We start from the raw sequence: 18384 nt of genomic DNA, 5'->3' as shown, positions 1-18384 counted from the left end.
CAATGCAGGAGACCCAGATTCCATCTCTGGGTTGGAAAGATCCCCTGGAGAGGGGAATGATTACCCACTTTAATGTTCTTGCCTGGAGAAATCCATGAACAGAGGAGCCTCCTGGGCTCCAGTCCCTGGGTTTGCAAAAAGGCAGACACAACTGAGCAACTTAATATGCACACATATGTGCTCAGGTACTTAAAAATACCAAAGGAGTTTCAAAACCTGTGAATATGAGCATGTACCTTAATTAAAATTCACCCTGAGATATGAAATGATCTGTGTTACAGAGTAATGTAATATGGATCTTTTTGTTTTAATCATACTTCATTTGGATGAGAAAATGTTCCACACAAAGCTAACTCAATTCAGTAAGTATTGGTAATATCACAATTTTCAAAGAAGCCACAGCTGGGATAACAAAGATGCCATTCTTTGGATTAACCTTCTCTTTTAATTAATTTGTTTTACATCTTAGTTACTTTTAATTTGGTTTACTTTTTTATACTGATTTTTTTTTAATTACTAAAGAAAAACATCTTTCCAGCAAACCAAAGTAAATGAATAAAAATGTGATTTTCCCCTCCTCCCATGGCTACTCCCCAGAAGTAAACACTGGAACCTTGATGTATCTCTTCCCAGAGCATGCAAACATTTGGACAACCAACTAGTTACATACATAGGAGGTGGTAGAGAGGAGGGGGAGGGGAAGAGGCAGAGAGATGGTGTATGTTTCTGTATGCCTGTGCTCAGGCATGTGTACACACATGTATGGTTTCAAATTTAAAAAGTAATAGAATGTTGTGGAATGGAATAAAGTCTCCATAAGAACAAACAGCAAGTAAAACTTTAAATGGGACCATGCCTTAATAATGTTCTGTAGTGTGGTTCTTTTTCTACTTACTACAGTATGTCCCTAACCTCTTTCAGTGTTAGCATATTGAATTCTGCGCCCTCTTGTGTGCATGTGTGCGGCTTTGCTGGGTCTTTGTTGCTGTGTGCAGGCTTTCTCTGGTTGCCGTGAGCGGGGGCCGCTCTTCATTGAGGTCCATGGAATTCTCACTGCGGTGGCCTCTTGTTGCGGGGCTTGGGCTGTAGGGCACGCGGGCTTCAGTAGTTACAGAGCATGGGCTTAGTTGCCCTGTGGCATGTGGAATCTTCCCATACCAGGAATCAAACCCACGTCCCCTGCTTTGGCAGGTGGATTCTTAACCACTGGACCACCAGGAAAGGCCTGCCTCACTCCACTGGCCACATCATCTGTCATCATTTGGATGTAATCATTTTCCAAGTCACGATTGTTTGTAATTACTGCAGTGAATATCCTTGTGTGTGTAGTTTTGCCCACTTGGGCTAGTATTTCTGTGGGATAAATGCCCCAAACGGTGATTGCTGAGCTGTTTGCATATGCACACACTCATCATTTAAAACTCTTTGATGCATTTTGCCAAACTGCTCGCTCAAATACTTGAACCTATTAACCAAAGACATTATCCTTTTAACACTAGGTTTTGCTGTTGTAAAAAAAACAATTCACCTGTTGCTTATCTAACGGGTGAAAAATGCTATGTCATTATTTTATGGTACATTCCTAGATTGTTAGTGGGGTTGAGTGTCTTTTTCTAGATGTATTAGCTATTTATATGCTCCAAAGTGCCTATTTTTATTAGAGTATTTGTTATATTCTTATTGATTTTAGTAACCTTATAGATATTACTGCTCTCTACTCTGTAAGTCAGAAATATTTTTCATTTTGTTCTTTTAACTTTGTATGTAGTAACTCTTGCCAAATAAAAGTTTTTCATATTTATGTAGTCAGATCTATCAACTGTTTCCTTTATGGCCTCTGGGTTGGGTATCATATCACTGGAATATGTCCTGATGTTTGTTCATCTCTGTTAATTTATCTTTAGGATATAGGTAGCCCTTCAGTGTAAGGGCTTCCCTGGTGGCTCAGACTGTAAAGAATCCACCTGCAATGCAGGAGACCGGGGTTTGATTCCTGGGTTGGGCAGATGCCCTGGAGAAGTGAATGGCAGCCCACACCAGTATTCTTGTTTGGAGAATTCCAAGGACTGAGAAGCCTGGTGGGCTACAGTCCGTGGAGTTGTAGAGTCGGGCACGACTAAGTGACTAACACTTCACTTTAGTTCTTCAGTGTAACTGTCTAAGGTGACCTCTTGAATTTCTTGTATAGTCTCTTGGAGCCTTTTAATTTCTTTGTTCTTCAGAGATGTCAACCAGGAGTATGTTGATTCTCCATTGAATCCTTGTTTTCTATTGCATTTTCCCCCTTTTCTCAGGTGTGTCTTCCTTGGCCCCAGATGCATTTTCAGCAGGGTCTTTGCTCCTTTTTGCTGCTTCCAATGTGGCCTTTTTTTTAATGTGATGACTTTTAGTCTTACTTTCCTTTCTGAACTCTGCTGTCCTTTCTCCACCTTTAGTTGTATCATTGTTTTTTCTTTTTTGAGCTATTTTAGTCTTTGTTGTAAGCCCTTGTTTCATAAAGCCTTTAAAAATTACCTGTAGCAAGCCACCACAAACTTAGTGGTAAACAACACAGGTTTTATTATAGTTTTAGAGGTTGGAAGTGTGACGTGGGTCTCACTGAGCTGTAATCATGATGTCAACAGCGCTGGTTCTGTTGCTGGAAGGGGGACCTCTTGTCTAACACTCAGAAATGAGTTGTCCGAGGAAACACACGTGCTGACAAAGCAAGAGACTTTATTGGGAAGGGGCGCCCGGGTGGAGAGCAGTAGGGTAAGGGAACCCAGGAGAACGGCTCTGCCTCGTGGTTCACAGCCTCGGGTTTTATGGTGATGGGATTTGTTTCCAGGTTGTCTTTGGCCAATCATTCTGACTCAGTCCTTCCTGGTGGCGCACGCATTGCTCAGCCAAGATGGATGCCAGCAAGGAGGATTCTGGGAGGTGGTCGGACACGTGGTGTCTCCTTTTGACCTTTCTTGAACTCTTCTGATTGGTGGCGGCTTATTTGTTCCACGTTCCTTACCAGGACGTTCTGTCGTAAAACAACGTACACGGATGGTTACTGTGTGGCCAGTAACCAGCGTGGCGGTTTCTGTCAGCGTGCTTCCCGTAACAGTTCCTCTGTGGAGGCTCTGGTGGAGACTCTCCAGTTTCTTATCTTTTCCAGCTCCTAGAGGTTGACTCGGGCTTTTCTTCCTCCACCTTCAAAGTCAGCAAAGGCAGGTCAAGCCCTTCTCACATTGCACAGCACTGACATTCTGACCTTCTCTAGTCACTTCTCTTGTGTGTCTCTCTCATTTTTAAGGACCCTGGTGATTCCATTGGACCGCCCCCCCAGGCAATCTGTAATTGAAAATCAGCTGATTAACAACCTTCAGTCTCCTCTGCCATGTCAGATGACAGATTCACAGGGATTAGGACCCAGGCATCTTTGGGAGTAAGAGTGAGGCATAATTCTGCCCTACCGCAAAGGTCATTTTAAAAGTAATGTCTTTGCTCACAGACATAGAGATCAGACTGTGGTTGCCAAGAGGGAGGGGCGGAGGGACAGGATGGACCAGGAATTTGGGGTTGGTAGATGCAAATGGTTATATTTAGAATGGATAAGCAACAAGGTTCTATAAGCACAGGGAATGATATCCAATCTCCTGGGATAAACCATAATGGAAAAGAATATTTTAAAAACAATGTACATATGTGTAAAAAACTGAGTCACTCTGCTACACGGAAGAGATTGGCACAACACTGTAAATCAACTGTACTTCAATTAAAAAATAAATAAAAGTAATGTCTTTGGCCAAGATTTTTTTACCTAGTTTTGCAAAATTATCCTGGTATATATTCTTTTTTATTTCTCACATACATACTCCTTTTTCTTTCTACCCTCCTTCTTCCCTCTCCCTCCCCTTCCCATCCCCCAGTATTTTTCTGTGTTTGGTCTTAAAAAAGAGGAGTTTTTCCTTGATAGAGGCTATTTGTGTGAGCCAGGGATTGAGAATAAGGTACCATAACTGGTCCTTCAAATTTAAACTTGTCCAGGACATTCAGTTCTAAGCCAGGACCCAATTGTCCTGGACCCACAGGGAAGCCCCTTGTTAATCAGGGGTGTGTGTGTATGTGTGTGTCTGTGTACATTTGTGGGGGACTTAGTTTTATTTCTCTTCTGCTGATAGGCCCCTGCCCTGCTCTTATTTTTCTACTGTTTATATTACCCTTCCCTTACTTATAATTCTTAAAGGTAAATTTCAGTTATTTGATTTTGAAATATTCCTAGAAGACAAATAACGAAAGTGCTGGTTATGCTAGACATGTGAAGTGTTAACGTGCCTGCCTGCCACCTCCTCTGTCTTTAAGCTGCTGCGTCGCTTCAGTCGTGTCCGACTCTGTGCGACCCATGGACAGCAGCCCACCAGGCTCCCCCGTCCCTGGGATTCTCCAGGCAAGAACACTGGAGTGGGTTGCTATTTCCTTCTCCAACACATGAAAGTGAAAAGTGAAAGTGAAGTTGCTCAGTCGTGTCTGACTCTAGCGACCCCATGGACTGCAGCCTACCAGGCTCCTCCGTCCATGGGATTTTCTAGGCAAAAGTACTGGAGTGGGGTGCCATTGCCTTCTCTCTTTAAGAGTAACCAGTTATCTATGACGTGGCTGAGGCAGGGGCTGTGTTTTAAGCTAGTGGATGCCCCTGTCTCCTGTCACTCTCACCCTGCCACAATTGGGATAGGACTTTGACCCAAAGAGGGCCAATCTGCGGTCTTACAAACAACCTGTCGCTTGACGCAGAGTTTAACTCAACCCGTTTTAAGCAATATGTATATTGTCCAGGATGAAATTCAAGCTGAGCCAATTACTAGTTGTGGAACCCCAAGCACCTCACTCAGGGTTTACTGTGTCTCTGTTTCTCTTTATAAAACATTAGCTTATATATAATGTTCTGAGAACTATGCTCTCCCATCCCTGGGATTCTCCAGGCAAGAACACTGGAGTGGGTTGCCATTTCCTTCTCCAATGCATGAAAGTGAAAAGTGAAAGTGAAGTCGCTCAGTCATGTCCAACTCTTAGAAACCCCATGGATTGCAGCCTACCAGGCTCCTCCGTCCATGGGATTTTCCAGGCAAGAGTACTGGAGTAGGGTGCCATTGCCTTCTCTGATTCATTCACTTAAAGTTCATACAACAAGATCTGGCTCATACTCAAAGCAGCATAAATGGGGGCCGTTCTTGCTATCCTACTAGGAATTTGGAGTTAGGGAACTGAATGAGAGTCACCAGCAGAAACTGAAGCTGTGGAATCATGAGAACAGAGTTCCTTCCTCCTCTTAATGGGGCCATTGCCTCCTTGAGGAATCTGATGAAAGCATGGACAGTTCCCTACAGAAGGGGACACATGCAGAATGAAAAGTCAAGGTTGAGCGCTGCTCATTTGAAAAAGGAAGGAAAGGGGCTCTGGCAGGTCAAAGCCACATGCAGATCAGATTTATGAAGGAACAGAAATGCATCAAAGGAAGGAGCTGCTTCATAAAGGGCAGAGGTGGACTGAGTAAGAGCAACAGAAACCAGGAGACTTTCCTAGTTCTCAGTCCTGCAGTTTCTCCCTGCCCCCACCCCCCAATTTCCCCTGAGACCCCTGCCCTTCTTCTCATGCCTGGGATATAACCAAGCTGGCCCAGTTCTCACGTCTTCTAACCCAATTAGCCAGACAAGAGCAGTGAAGACGCCAACCTCTACATGATGAAGAATTACTGCCGTGTCATCGCAGATTGCTCTTAGCCAACATGATGAAGTTTTCCTGTGGTGTGATTATATCAACAGCCTGTGCTCCTGGAAAAAAGTGAATAACCAGCTGCTGTGACTTTTCAGCAACTGCCGACTTCCTTTTTTGTAGGTTGAACACATTCCAGGCGTATCCTATTTTGTAATATTCCAGTTTAAGGAAGAAGCAAGGAAGAGGGTGACATCAACCTCTTCAGCCGAATTCTTTGTTTATTTTGGTTAATCTTTGCAAGTTTTTGAACTGAAAATGGGGCATAACTTCATACGGTCTTAAGAGCTGGAAAGGATTTTAGATTTTCTAGTCTCACTACTTACCTAAATAAAGGAAACTGGACCCCAGTATCTTACTGCACACTTTGCCTCATCTGGTCCTCATGACAACCTCATGGGATACAAATAAAGAAATATTTACAAATGAGGAAACAGGTTTGGAGAGATGAACTCCTTATCCGAGATCAAAGATACAGCAAGTGGTGGAACTAGGATTTGAACCTAGGTCTTTCTGACTACAAAGCACATTATAATGCCTTCTTGGCCCTACAACTCTGAGAAGAGAGAGGTTTTTATTTTACATTTCTTTCCCTCAACATGCTCTTTCTTTCAATGTCTCTTCTAGACAAGAAGGCTGGAAATATACAGTACCCACTTTTTGATAATTTTGTTTATTTATTCATGGCTGTGCTGGGTATCTGTTACCACCCAGGCTTTTACCTGGTTGTGGTGTGAGGGGGCTACTCTTCATTGCAGTGCACGGGCTTCTCATTACAGTGACTTCTCTTGTTGCGGAGCACAGGCTCTGGGACGTGGGTTTCAGTTGTAGCTCGTGGGCTCAGTAGTTGCGGCTCCCAGGCTCTAGATAGAGCACAGGCTCAGTAGTTGTGGCACACGGGCTTAGTTGCTCCATGGCACGTGGGGTCTTCCTGGATCAGGGATTGAACCTGTGTCCCCTTCTTTGGCAGGCAGATTCTTTACCACTGAGCTACCAGGGGAGCCCCATGTAGTATCCACTTCTTTATCCATGAGCTGGAAGGTTGTTGAATGTAACCATTGACCATCTGCCTCCAAAGCAGTGAAATATCCACCGATTAGAAATCTTCCCACTGAGCTGGAACTGCTGTTGGAGATCTGGTCAACCTTCCTTGTATACAGTGGCCTGCACATGGAACCACAGCCAGGCGGTACTGGGGTGGGCAGGATGGTCAGACTGCTGGGACAGCAGTGTCCAGCTGGAACATGACCTGAATAATATTTGACGACAGAGTGCTTGCAGGAGGTAGGAGTGGTTAAGAGCAGTGGCTCTAGAAGTAGACTGCTTGGGTGAATCCCAGCTCTTCTGTTTGTGATGCTTGTGTGACCTTGAACCAGAATCAACTGCTTCTCAAAGTTGTGTTTTCTTTATCCATAACAGAAGAGGTATGTGATACGTTGAATTGTTGTGAGGATGAAATGCAGTCATGTATCAATATATAAAGGGGCTTCCCAGGTGGTGCTGATGGTAAAGAACCCACTTGCCAGTGCAGGAGATAGGAGAGACACAGGTTTGATCCCTGGGTTGGGAAAATCCCCTGGAGGAGGGCATGGCAACCCACTACTCCAGTATTCTTGCCTGGAAAATCCCATGGACAGAGGGCCTGCCGGGCTACAGTCCACGGGGCTGCAAAGAGTCGGACATGACTGGGCATACACATTACATAGATCAATATTTAAGCCATTTCAAACAGGGCCTGCCGTGGTCATGCTCAACAGATGTTGGCCATTATTATGAATACTCCTTGAAAATGGTTTACGGAAACAGGAAGAGGTAACATTGCCTCTCACTAGATTTCGTTTGTATTTTGGTTAATTTTTAAAAGTTTTCTAACTTAAAACAAGTTGTAACATTACAGGGAAGGATTACTTTCCTTGAAAATGGTTACTTGAAAATGGCAGCACCAGTGTTGAGCTGACAAGACCAGTTTTTAAAACTACAGTCATGTTATGAATGTGAAATATTCATTTCAGAATGCAGAAAATGTACCTACATTTTATGACTGTCATGAAGAGAGGTAAAAATATGTTCTTGTTCCAAGTTTTTTGTTGCTAAACCATTAAATAATATGGCTGTGATGTTCCTGATCCTCAGCAGAATGAGAAAGCTTCAGTGTCAATATCTTTTAGGACTGAAAACATTTCATAAATTTTTTAAGCATTCTTAAAACATTACTATGAAGTGGCTAGCAGGTGAATACTATTTTTATTTTATTGATAGCAATATACCAAAATTTGATTTTAGACAATAACTGAAAACTCTCTTCTGATTCATTACCCAGATGAACAGTTTTCAAGTATTTTCATTCTCGTAGATGACATGATTTGTGTTGGGCTATATTTATTTTTCTCAACATTTCCATGTACAGTGGTAGTCTTGGTTTGTACTAAGACTACCAGTTATTGTTAAATTGTACCAGTGTACAATTTATTATTGTGCAATGTACATATTGTGCAAACTTAGAAAATACAATAATGTATAGTTTACCAGGTGATTATTTTGGACAGAGTTACACACAAATTTAACAGAGTGGTATTTGGCAGGTACTAAAAAGTACCACATGCATTTAGACTCATAATAGGCTGACCTGAAAGGAAATTTAGAAATAATACTAGACTTGTCACTCCATCTTGTTCAATTTGTGCAACCCCGTGGCCTACAGCACGCCAGGCCTCCCTGTTCCTCACCATCTCCCGAAGGGGGTGGTACTAGGCTAATTCTAGACTGCTGCTGCTAAGTCACTTCGGTTGTGTCTGACTCTGTGTGATCCCATAGACAGCAGCCCACCAGGCTCCCCTGTCCCTGGGATTCTCCAGGCAAGAACACTGGAGTGGGTTGCCATTTCCTTCTCCGATGCATGAGAGTGAAAAGTGAAAGTGAAGTCGCTCAGTCGTGTCCAACTCTTTGTGACCCCATAGACTATATACAGTCCATGGAATTCTCCAGGCCAGAATACTGGAATGGGTAACCTTTCCCTTCTCCAGGGGACCTTCCAAACCCAGGGATCGAGCCCAGGTCTCCCGCATCGCAGGTGGATTCTTTACCATCTGAGTCACAAAGGAAGTCCAAGAGTACCAGAGGGGGTAGCCTATCCCTTCTCCAGGGGATCTTCCCAACCCAGAGATGGAACCAGGATCTCCTGCACTGCAGGTGGATTCTTTACCAACTGAGCTATCAGGGAAGCCCTAGTCACACTTGTCCAAGTTATTATATACAGATAAGTTCTGATCATTTTTCCTTTCCAGAAAACTTTTGTGCTGTGGCTTCTCTTGCTATATCTTTCTCCTTTTTCTTAAAAAATTATTTTAAAAATCCCCAAACAGTATAGTATTATATTTGAAGGAGAAAGATTGAATCCTGTTTTATGATCAAGATGGATTATTAGCGTTTTGATAATGCATTTTCAATACATACTTAATGTTGTATCTGGGAGTATCTACAGTGTCTGCAGTTAAGAGCATCCATATATTAGATTTAGACCTTTTTTTTTTTTTTTTTTTAAGGAGGGAGACTTTTCAAAAAATTTATTTATTTTTGGCTGTGCTGGTCTTTGTTGCTGCTCGGGCTTTCTCTGGTTGTGGCGAGCGGGAGCTTCTCTTTGTTGCTGTGCATGGATCTCATCTCCGGGGCTTCTCTTGTTGCAGAGCCCGGGCTCTGGAGCATGGGCTCAGTAGTTGTGGTGCATGGGTTTAGAGGCTCCTCGGTATGTGGAATCTTCCCAGGCCAGGGATCAAACCCATGTCCCATACATTGGCAGGTGGATTCTTATCCCCTATACCACCAGGGAAATCCTAGACCACTGTTTAAATATAAAACAGTATCTAAAACAGAACTAACTCATGGTCCACTAATTGCAAATAAATAGTAAAAGTATTTTCAAAGAAAAAAATGCATTCAAGTGTTTCCTTCCCCCTAGTTTTTGAAGATACTGTTAAAGAACTGCAGTCTATTGCAAACTGGACTGACCAAACCACATAGCTTAAAATTTAGTTTTAATAGTATTAACAGTAATCAGAGTGAAAGTATTAGTCTCTCAGTCATGTCTGACTCTTTGTGGCCCCACTGACTGTAGCCCACCAGGCTCCTCTGTCCATGGGATTTGATTCTTTTGAATTGTTGCTTTTGAACTTTGGAGCTGGAAAAGACTCTTGAAAGTCCCTTGGACAGCAAGGAGATCAGACCAGTCAATTCTAAAGGAAATCGTTGGAATATTCATTGGAAGGACTGATGCTGAAGTTGAAGCTCCAATACTTAAGCCACCTGATGTGAAGAGCTGACTCACTGGAAAAAACCTTGATGCTGGGAAAGACTAAAGGCAAAAGGAGAAGGGGGTGGCAGAGGATGAGGTGCTTAGATAGCATCACCAACTCAATGGACATGAATTTGAGCAAACTCCGGGAGACAATGGAGGACAGAGAAACCTGGCATGCTGCAGTCCATGGGATGGCTTCTTCCTCTAATATTTTTGGTCTCTTCTTGGCGAAGGAGAAAAAAAAATCATGTTGAAATGAGCAACTGCTGTAAATCAAAATCTTAGGAATTTTTTATCCTACATTTCTTCAATTTATGTACCTGACAGTTATTTTAGCAGTAGTTTATGCCATAATATATGACTTCCCTTGTGGCTCAGACAGTAAAGAATCTGCCTGCAATGTGGGAGACCCAGGTTCAGTCCCTGGTTGGGAAGATTCCCCTGGAGAAGAGAATGGCTGCCCACTCCAGCATTCTTGCCTGGAGAATCCCATGGACAGAGGAGCCTGGTGCTACGGTCCACGGGGTCACAAAGAGTCAGACATGACTGAGTGACTGACACTTTCCTTTTCAGTTTATCCATAATATGGATCTCTTACAAGGTAATATTTTTCATAAAGTATTTTTTAACCATTATATTTGAGTACTTGAATTCCAGTTCTCTTTGAGATACAGCTAGGCTTGGCCACTTTGCAAGGACGAACGAGTCAGATGTCTTATCCTCAGAACTGTTCCATCAATGACAAATTTTGCTAACCATTCACTAGAAACATTTGTGACAGAGACTGCTAACTATTCACCAAAACTCATTTCCTTTCCTTTGTGGACACACCCTCCTTTGCAGGTCCAAGTGGCGTGTGACCGAGTTCTCACCACTGAAACTCCCGAGATCCAGTCACTCCCAAATCTAGCTCATAAAAGCGTCTTCCTCTGTGTTATTCTCCACTCTGCCCGCTTTGGCATCAATGCCTATGGTGACCTGGAAGTCATGAGCTGAAGATGGAGCTCCCAGTAATGAAATTTATAACAGCAGCTTCATCGACAGATTCTTTTTTCCGCTGCAACATAGTTGTGCGTGTGCGTGTATGTATTGCTGTTGTTTAGTCACTAAGTCCTGTCCACCTCTTTTGTGACTCCATTCACTGTAGCCCGTTAGGGGCTTCTCTGTCCATGGGATTTCCCAGGCAAGACTCCTGGAGTGGGTTGCCATTTCCTTCTCCCTCATTGACAGATCTTTGAAGACTACTTTTTTTAAAAGAGGGTTAGAACAGTGATTATGTTTGCCAAGCTCTGAGAAGTCCATCTGTTGTCTAAACTTTGAAGTCCTTTTTTGTGCTTTACTTAGAGACAGGTGTATACAGTGCTGTTGTAATAATGAAACACATGTGAACTCTACTGTAAAGTTGCACAATACAGAGAGCTGTGGCTGCGTCTCCGACTCCATGAATGTGCGACTCCGCAGGTTAGCAATGGCATTGTCATTGTTTTCAGTAAGTTGGAATTATCCTGTCACAGCTAAGACCTCTCTGGATCCTCCAGTTTTTCCCACAGTCCTTCACGTTCTCGTCTTTCTTTTTCTCCTGCTGATGACCTGTCTTCTACGAGGCGGACAGCTCATCACACATGGCGCTGTTCATTTCCATACACGCCTTTCAACACAGTGTACACTGATGCCACGATAGCCCTGAATGTGGGGGCTAGATACACACTTGGCGATTTGTTTAAACAAAGGTTCTTGGATTTTAACAAATTGTGAAGGTTCAATCACTTTCAGTATTTCTTCCAGCTCCCCAACGGACCGTGACCTCTTTTTGACTACATGTTTGGGACCAAAATATTATTAACCCCCTAGTAACTGGTTCTGTGAGTGAAGGATCTTTCTCCAGAAACTGTACTATCTGGTATGCCAGCTGGGCATGAAAGGGTGGTAAACAAGTCACTCTATGACTGCCTGGAGCAGAGGCCCACTCCTTCTCCCCAGAAACATTTGTGTTGGACTAATGTGTGAATGACAGATACACTTCTCTTGTTAAGCCACCGGGAAGCTTGGAGTTCACTATTCCAACTAGCATCATCCTAAGGCAGTGTTTCATAGCTAATAGAGCACTTTCAGAGTAAATATTTCACATTTAAGAATGATGAACTTATGTCTTCATTTGTAATGTAACTTAGAAGAAACAACAGCTTCATTTTAAAATAATCTGCTAAGTCTTAGTCTTTCGTTATTCCAGACCACTTGGTTCTCCCTGAAACTGCCAGCTAATGGCTGCTTGGATTAAGTAGGCTCTTTGTTTATCCTCCTTCCCCTCACACCATTTTATAAGGTTCCATTCTGTGTTTACAAATCCAGAGAGCATTTACTCTTACTTACAAGTGCAGTAGGAAAAAGAGAAGGAATAAATTTAAAATGCCAACACAAAAGTATAATTTATGTGGCTGACGCAGGCTCTGGCAGGTCCCTTTTCTAAAACGTGTCGCTGCCTTGAGAAATTTACCAAAATGTGAAAGCTGCTCAGTGTTCAGCCTTCCACATAGTGACCAAGCCAGAAATCTGGTAGTTTTTGATTCATCTGTTTTTTTGTTTGTTTGTTTGTTTTTTTACCATCTCTGCCCCCTGCTTCTAGTCAGTAACCTGTTGAGGTCAATTCAGTCTCCTAAGTGTCTCTTGAATCGACCTCCCCCATGGTCCAGTTTAGGTCTCTATTTCAGTCCCTTGGGGGCAACCGTCTCCTAACTGGCCTTGTAGTTGTGTCCTGTCTTAATACTTTCATGCCATAGCCAGAATTTGCTTTCTAAAATGCATAACTCAACACCTATATCTCTGCGTTGAAATCCTTCACTGACTCTCCCTTGCTTTGGGGATAAATCCTAAACTACTACTACTTTTTTTTTTTTTTTTTTTTGTAAGCAGATGAGTATTTATTTATTTGGCGATGCTGTGCAGCATGTGGGATCCTAGTTCCCTGAGCAGGGATCAAACCCGTGTCCCTTGCATCAGGAGTGCAGTGTCTTAACCACTGGACCACCAGGGAAGTCCGGAGCCGAAACTTCTTAACAGGACTTGTAAGGCCCTGAGTCATCAGCAATCAGTTCTCCTTTCTTCTCTTTCCCTGTCTTTGCTTCCCTTTACCTGCACTGTCTTTCCTGTACCCTGTGCCCCAGCCTTCTGGAACTTTCTTTAAGCATGCCTTCCTCTGTTTTAAGCTTCTCAACTTTGGTTCTCAACTTAACTGCGCCCTCTGTGTTGGAGCACTGCTTTCCCACCCACCCCTCCATCTTTATCCCTTGATCATTCCTACCCATCCCTTAGTTCTCAACATAGATGTCACTTCCTGGATCCCCTTCTCAGATCCTCAAAGTCTGGGTTAACTGCCCTTCATTTGTACTCCAAGATCCTCCTGCATTTCCTCTATCATAACAGCTCCTGTGTTTTCTACTTACTTATTTGTAACATAAATAATCTAATAACCTACTAGGCTGTCCGGAGGATCTCAAGCCATGATTATATTGATGACTGTTGTGTATAAACCCTTAATAGATTGTGTAGCCCCATAAACACTTGGATAAATGAGTAATAGGATGTATAAGACTCCAGTCTTTTTCAAGTTTGTCTATGAAGTGATATTTGAGGATCTCCTAAAGATAACTCAGTGGCAGAGTATCTTTCCAAATATAGGGAGATTGCTGGTGCTGAAGACAGGTTATAGGAGAAATGATCGATTCTGGACATATTTTGAAGGTTGAACTAATAGGATTTGCAGATAGATTTGCTGATGGATGTAAAGGACTTCAGGCTTGTACATTATGTTTGATTGGTGAAATTGTTCATGAAAAGATAATGTCACAATTATCATTAAGGTAATTGTGAGGATTAAATAATATAAAGTTTCTACCTAGCCAAGTGCTTATAAATACCACTTTCCTGCTTGTCAGTGACTTAGTATCTTGTTAAGACAAGAAAGTGAAATGCATTATGGCATGCTGCTCCTTGGCCAAAGTGTGCAGCCTTCGTGGGTGCAGCTGGGGTCCGGTCTCCACCTATACCTCTGCAGTCTTTTTCCCTGTCCTGTACAGACTGTGTCCGCAGAGTGTCTCGAGACCAGTCCTTGCGCCTGACCTGGGACTCTGGTGTCTCCCTGGCTCCTTCACTTTCAGAGTTTGTGACTGTTACCCGTCATGGTTCTTCTGTCGAAGCTGCTCCTTTAGACATTTTGTACTTTGTTTTCAGTTCTCTGATGACTGCTCCTTATGACTCCACTGTTTTCTCTTCCTGTGATTTAAGAATAGGTAACATGGCAGAGAGAGTTAAGTGGATTAACTCTGTCCTCAGCCTGCTGGGTGTGAACCCACTGTGGCACTGACCCCCCACTTTTGTAAACCTTTGGCAACTTCCTAAACCTCTCTGGTGCTCACTTCTGCCATAGATAAAGTGGAGATGGAAAATTACATTGTTGTGTGTTGTGAGGATAAGAGAGAGATTCTTTTATTAATAATACATTTGGAACGGGGTCCAGTCCACAGGAAGCATTGTTAGCCATCATTAGTCATAACCATACCTGGTGACTTCAGGTGCTCTCATGTGACTGGAAGTGCCCCTTCTGTCCTTGAATCTCCTCACGCCCATTCTCACCCTTTGATCTTGTTTCCGCTTGGATGTCCCACAGTAAACCGAGACTCCGTATTCATAGCTAAGCTTATCAAACTGTTCTCTGTAGCAAGATGCTTTGGCTACAAGTAACAGAAAACCCAAATAAAAGTGGCTTCAACAACAAGGCAAGTTATTTTTCCCCTATCACCAGAAGGATAGATCCCAGGTTGGATAATCCAGTTGCTCAATCATGCCCTCAGAGACCCAGGTTCTTTCTGTGCCCTCAGCAGTTTCATTTATTCTTCTAAGCTGGCTCCCTTGACTTCAGGATGAAAATTTAGGAACCTTGTGCAACATTCTAAAAGGATTTCCCCTTTATCTTTGCTCAGATCAAGGAGAGACCTTCCTATCTGATCACTGATAAGGCAGTTGGAATTTGCAGTTTTGTCACTAAGCAAGATCCATTCTCCTGGAGCTGAGGAGAGAATTCCAAGCCCTGAGCAGTCTGAGGGGGTGTGTGTGTATAGCAGGAGTGGGGCGCTGAACACCTGTACAGATCCAGGGCTCTGCTGGCAAAGGAAAAGGGCTGGGAAATGAATTTGGGTTGAGATCATACAGAGTCTGCTACTGTGTTTGAAATACATCATACTGGTGGTTCAGACAAGTCAAGAATCTGCCTGCAGCGCAGGAGACCCGTGTTCAGTTCCTGGGTCAAGAAGATCCCCTGGAGAAGGGCAGCATGGCTACCCACTCTAGTATTCTTGCCTGGAGAATTCCATGGACAGAGGAGCCTGATGGGCTGCATTCTATGGGATCATAAAGAGTCGGACACAACGGAGTGACTTTCTGTGTCCCACCACTTCTTTGCAATGTTTGCAGACCCCTTTCAGCCACATCAGTCTCCTTGCTGTTTCCCAGTCAGACTTCTTCATTCACCTGCAGGCCACTGCTCTTGCCTTTTCCCACCTGCCCTGTGATAGCCCCATCCTTCGCTTAGCCCATTTGTCTGGCCTTTAGGTAGAGTCTTGCCTGGAAAATCCCATGGGGGGAGGAGCCTGGTAGGCTGCAGTCCATGGGGTCGCTAAGAGTCAGACACGACTGAGTGATTTCACTTTCATGCCTTGGAGAAGGAAATGGCAACCCATTCCAGTGTTCTTGCCTGGAGAGTCCCAGGGATGACGGAGCCTGGTGGGCTCCCATCTATGGGGTCGCACAGAGTCGGACACTACTGAAGCGACTTAGCACTGTGAAAATAGTTTGAGCTGCCATTGATGCAGCTTGATTGCTGTGAATTTATTTGGCAAACATTGCACAGTTTACAAGGTCACCTGACAATTACAGTTGGGCCTCTTCTCCTAAAATATTGTAAAAGGCCTGCCCGAATATTAGCAGTTGTTATAATTGCTGTCACAGAAACACAGCATGAATGCCTCTTATTTTAGACAGCCATAGAAGATTGTGGAGAAACGGGCACTCTCATTGAGAGGCAATTTAGAAACATCTCTTAGAATCTACCCTAAATGTGCATGTATATCTTTATATATGCATATACATATATCCATGCAGAGCTATACAATTTTGTATATATATGTGTATATACACACACACACACACACAAATATATATGTATGCTAAGTTGCTTCAGTAGTTTCTGACTCTTTGTGACCCTGTGGACTGTAGCCCACCAAGCTGCTCAGTCCATGGGATTCTCCAGGCAAGAATACTAGAGTGGGTTGCCATTTCGTTCTCCTATATATATATATTTGAGATCTCTCAGGCTCTCTCAGGATACGTCTGCCTGCAATGAGGGAGACCCGGGTTCAATTCCTGGATCCAGAAGGTGCCCTAGAGAAGGAAATGGCAAACCACTCCAGCACTCTTGCCTGGAAAATCCCATGGATGGAGGAGCCTGATAGGCTACAGTCCATGGGGTCGCAAAGAGTCGGACAGGACTTCACTTTTTTGAAGTCGGAGCGACTTCACTTTCACTTTCAGGATACATAGGTAACTGATAGCATTGATTATAATCAGAAGTAGGCGCTGAGATAGGGTGTGAAAGGGACTTTTATTGCATTCTTTTGTGTGCCTTTTGAAGTTTGATCATTGAAGTACTACTTACTTAAAATAATATTTTTAGTGTATTATGCTGTGCCTAGTCATTCTGCTTCAAGGACTTCCTCCCACAGAAATATTTGTGTCTCTGTTAGGGAAACTGCACATAACATGGTGTCAGTGATGGCGTGTCTATCAGAACAACAGTAACAAGGTAGGAATAACCTCAGAGTCCATCCGTGGGGCCTGGCACATCAGTGACTGTACTAGCCTGTACTGTGGTTGAGAAAAAGCATGTAACTAGTATGGAAAGAGTGCTGAATTAGGACGGGGTAGGTTACGCTGCCATCACAAACAGCCCCCCGGTCCCAGCAGCTTAGTGTAACAGAGGAGTCGGTCTGACTCACAAAAACCCTGTGGGTCCAGAGGACTTAGCAGGCAGCCGTTGATCACTCAGGTCGTTTTTATCCTGTGGCTCTGCCATCCCAAACACAGAGCTCCCTCTATCACCAGGGCGGTGTGGACGCTGCTTCTCTGCTCTTCGGCCCAGGAGTGTGGGCCTTCCACAGCCCACTGGCCAGAGCAGATCACGTGGCTGACCACAAGAGGGGCTTGCTGTATGGCAGAACTGATGGAAGATTTGGGGCCCAACCATCTTGGCCATATTATTTAGAGAATATGAATTTAAAAAGGTGACGCATAGATCAGATTGTATAGTGATCTGTGTATGTTTTATATATTATGCACACACATATTTTAAACATCAGTGTATCTAGGGAGCATAGGTCCAGAAAGTTTTCTGGAAGGATATATGAGAAGATATTGGACTTCCCTGACAGCCCAGTGGTTAAGAATCTGCCTGTCGATGAAGGGGACTCAGGTTCCATCCTGATTCAGGAAGATCCCGCATGTCTCCTGGGCACTAAGCCCGTGCGCCGAAACTCCTGAGCCCGCTCACCTAGACCCCGTACTCCACAACAGGAGAAGCCATTGCGACGAGAGGCCCACGCACTGCACCTAGAGAGGAGCCCCCACATAGAGAAAGCCCGCGCGCAGCAAAGACAACCCAGGACAACCAAAAACGGATGAATAAACTTTAAAAAAAGGAGTTATTAACAATAGGAACCTCTGGCGAGCGGGACTGAGGTTACCATGTTAGATTTTTTTAAACCATTTTTTTAAAATATTTTCAGTGTAACCAGAAAATGTTTAAACTGCCTTCAACTCTGTGGTGTAGTTTTTATCTTCTGTTAATACATATTGAGAGTGAAATTCACAGATACTAATTTTTGTGGTTGTTTTTCAAGCTGGTTTAAATTGATTCCAGGAAATGCTTCCTAAAACAAAAAATTCAACGTTGAGAAATCTGAATTATGCAACTGTTAACTTGCCTTAGATGAAATTAACGTATAGCTCCAACATGCATGTGTGTATATAGTATGAACAGTAGAGAGAATAGTAAAATCCACCCACATTAGTACTTCCTTGTGTTCTTTAGTTAAGCCTCACGTGATGCCAGTTTTTGAAAATGGGAAATGCCCTTCACGATTTACTCTGTACCACTCCTTTCCTGAATATGCTGGAATGAAAGGGCAGGCAAAGAAATAAGCAAGTCATTCATTGTGAAAGAGCAAGGAACTGCCTCACACCGCCTTGGAAAGCCAAACACCCAGTGAGCTATAAAAATACAGTAACAGTTGGAGTAATCGTTACTC

The 18384-nt window shown here is 43.4% G+C and overlaps 1 protein-coding gene and 1 non-coding gene across 13 annotated transcripts in view; one reads left to right on the top strand and one right to left on the bottom strand.

Annotated features, from left to right (window-relative positions):
- Nucleotides 1-18384, top strand: part of MYO1D (myosin ID) — a 361374-nt gene that overhangs the window by 54356 nt on the left and 288634 nt on the right. The window lies entirely within an intron of this gene.
- Nucleotides 12989-13061, bottom strand: TRNAR-CCU (transfer RNA arginine (anticodon CCU)). The gene has a single exon. It is a non-coding gene; the product is annotated as a tRNA-Arg (tRNA).

The sequence above is a fragment of the Bubalus kerabau genome, chromosome 4 (genome assembly GCF_029407905.1).
Source record: "Bubalus kerabau isolate K-KA32 ecotype Philippines breed swamp buffalo chromosome 4, PCC_UOA_SB_1v2, whole genome shotgun sequence".
Taxonomy (NCBI): domain Eukaryota; kingdom Metazoa; phylum Chordata; class Mammalia; order Artiodactyla; family Bovidae; genus Bubalus; species Bubalus kerabau.
The sequence above is the reverse complement of the archived record's forward strand: the minus strand, read 5'-3'. Positions and strand labels throughout refer to the sequence as shown.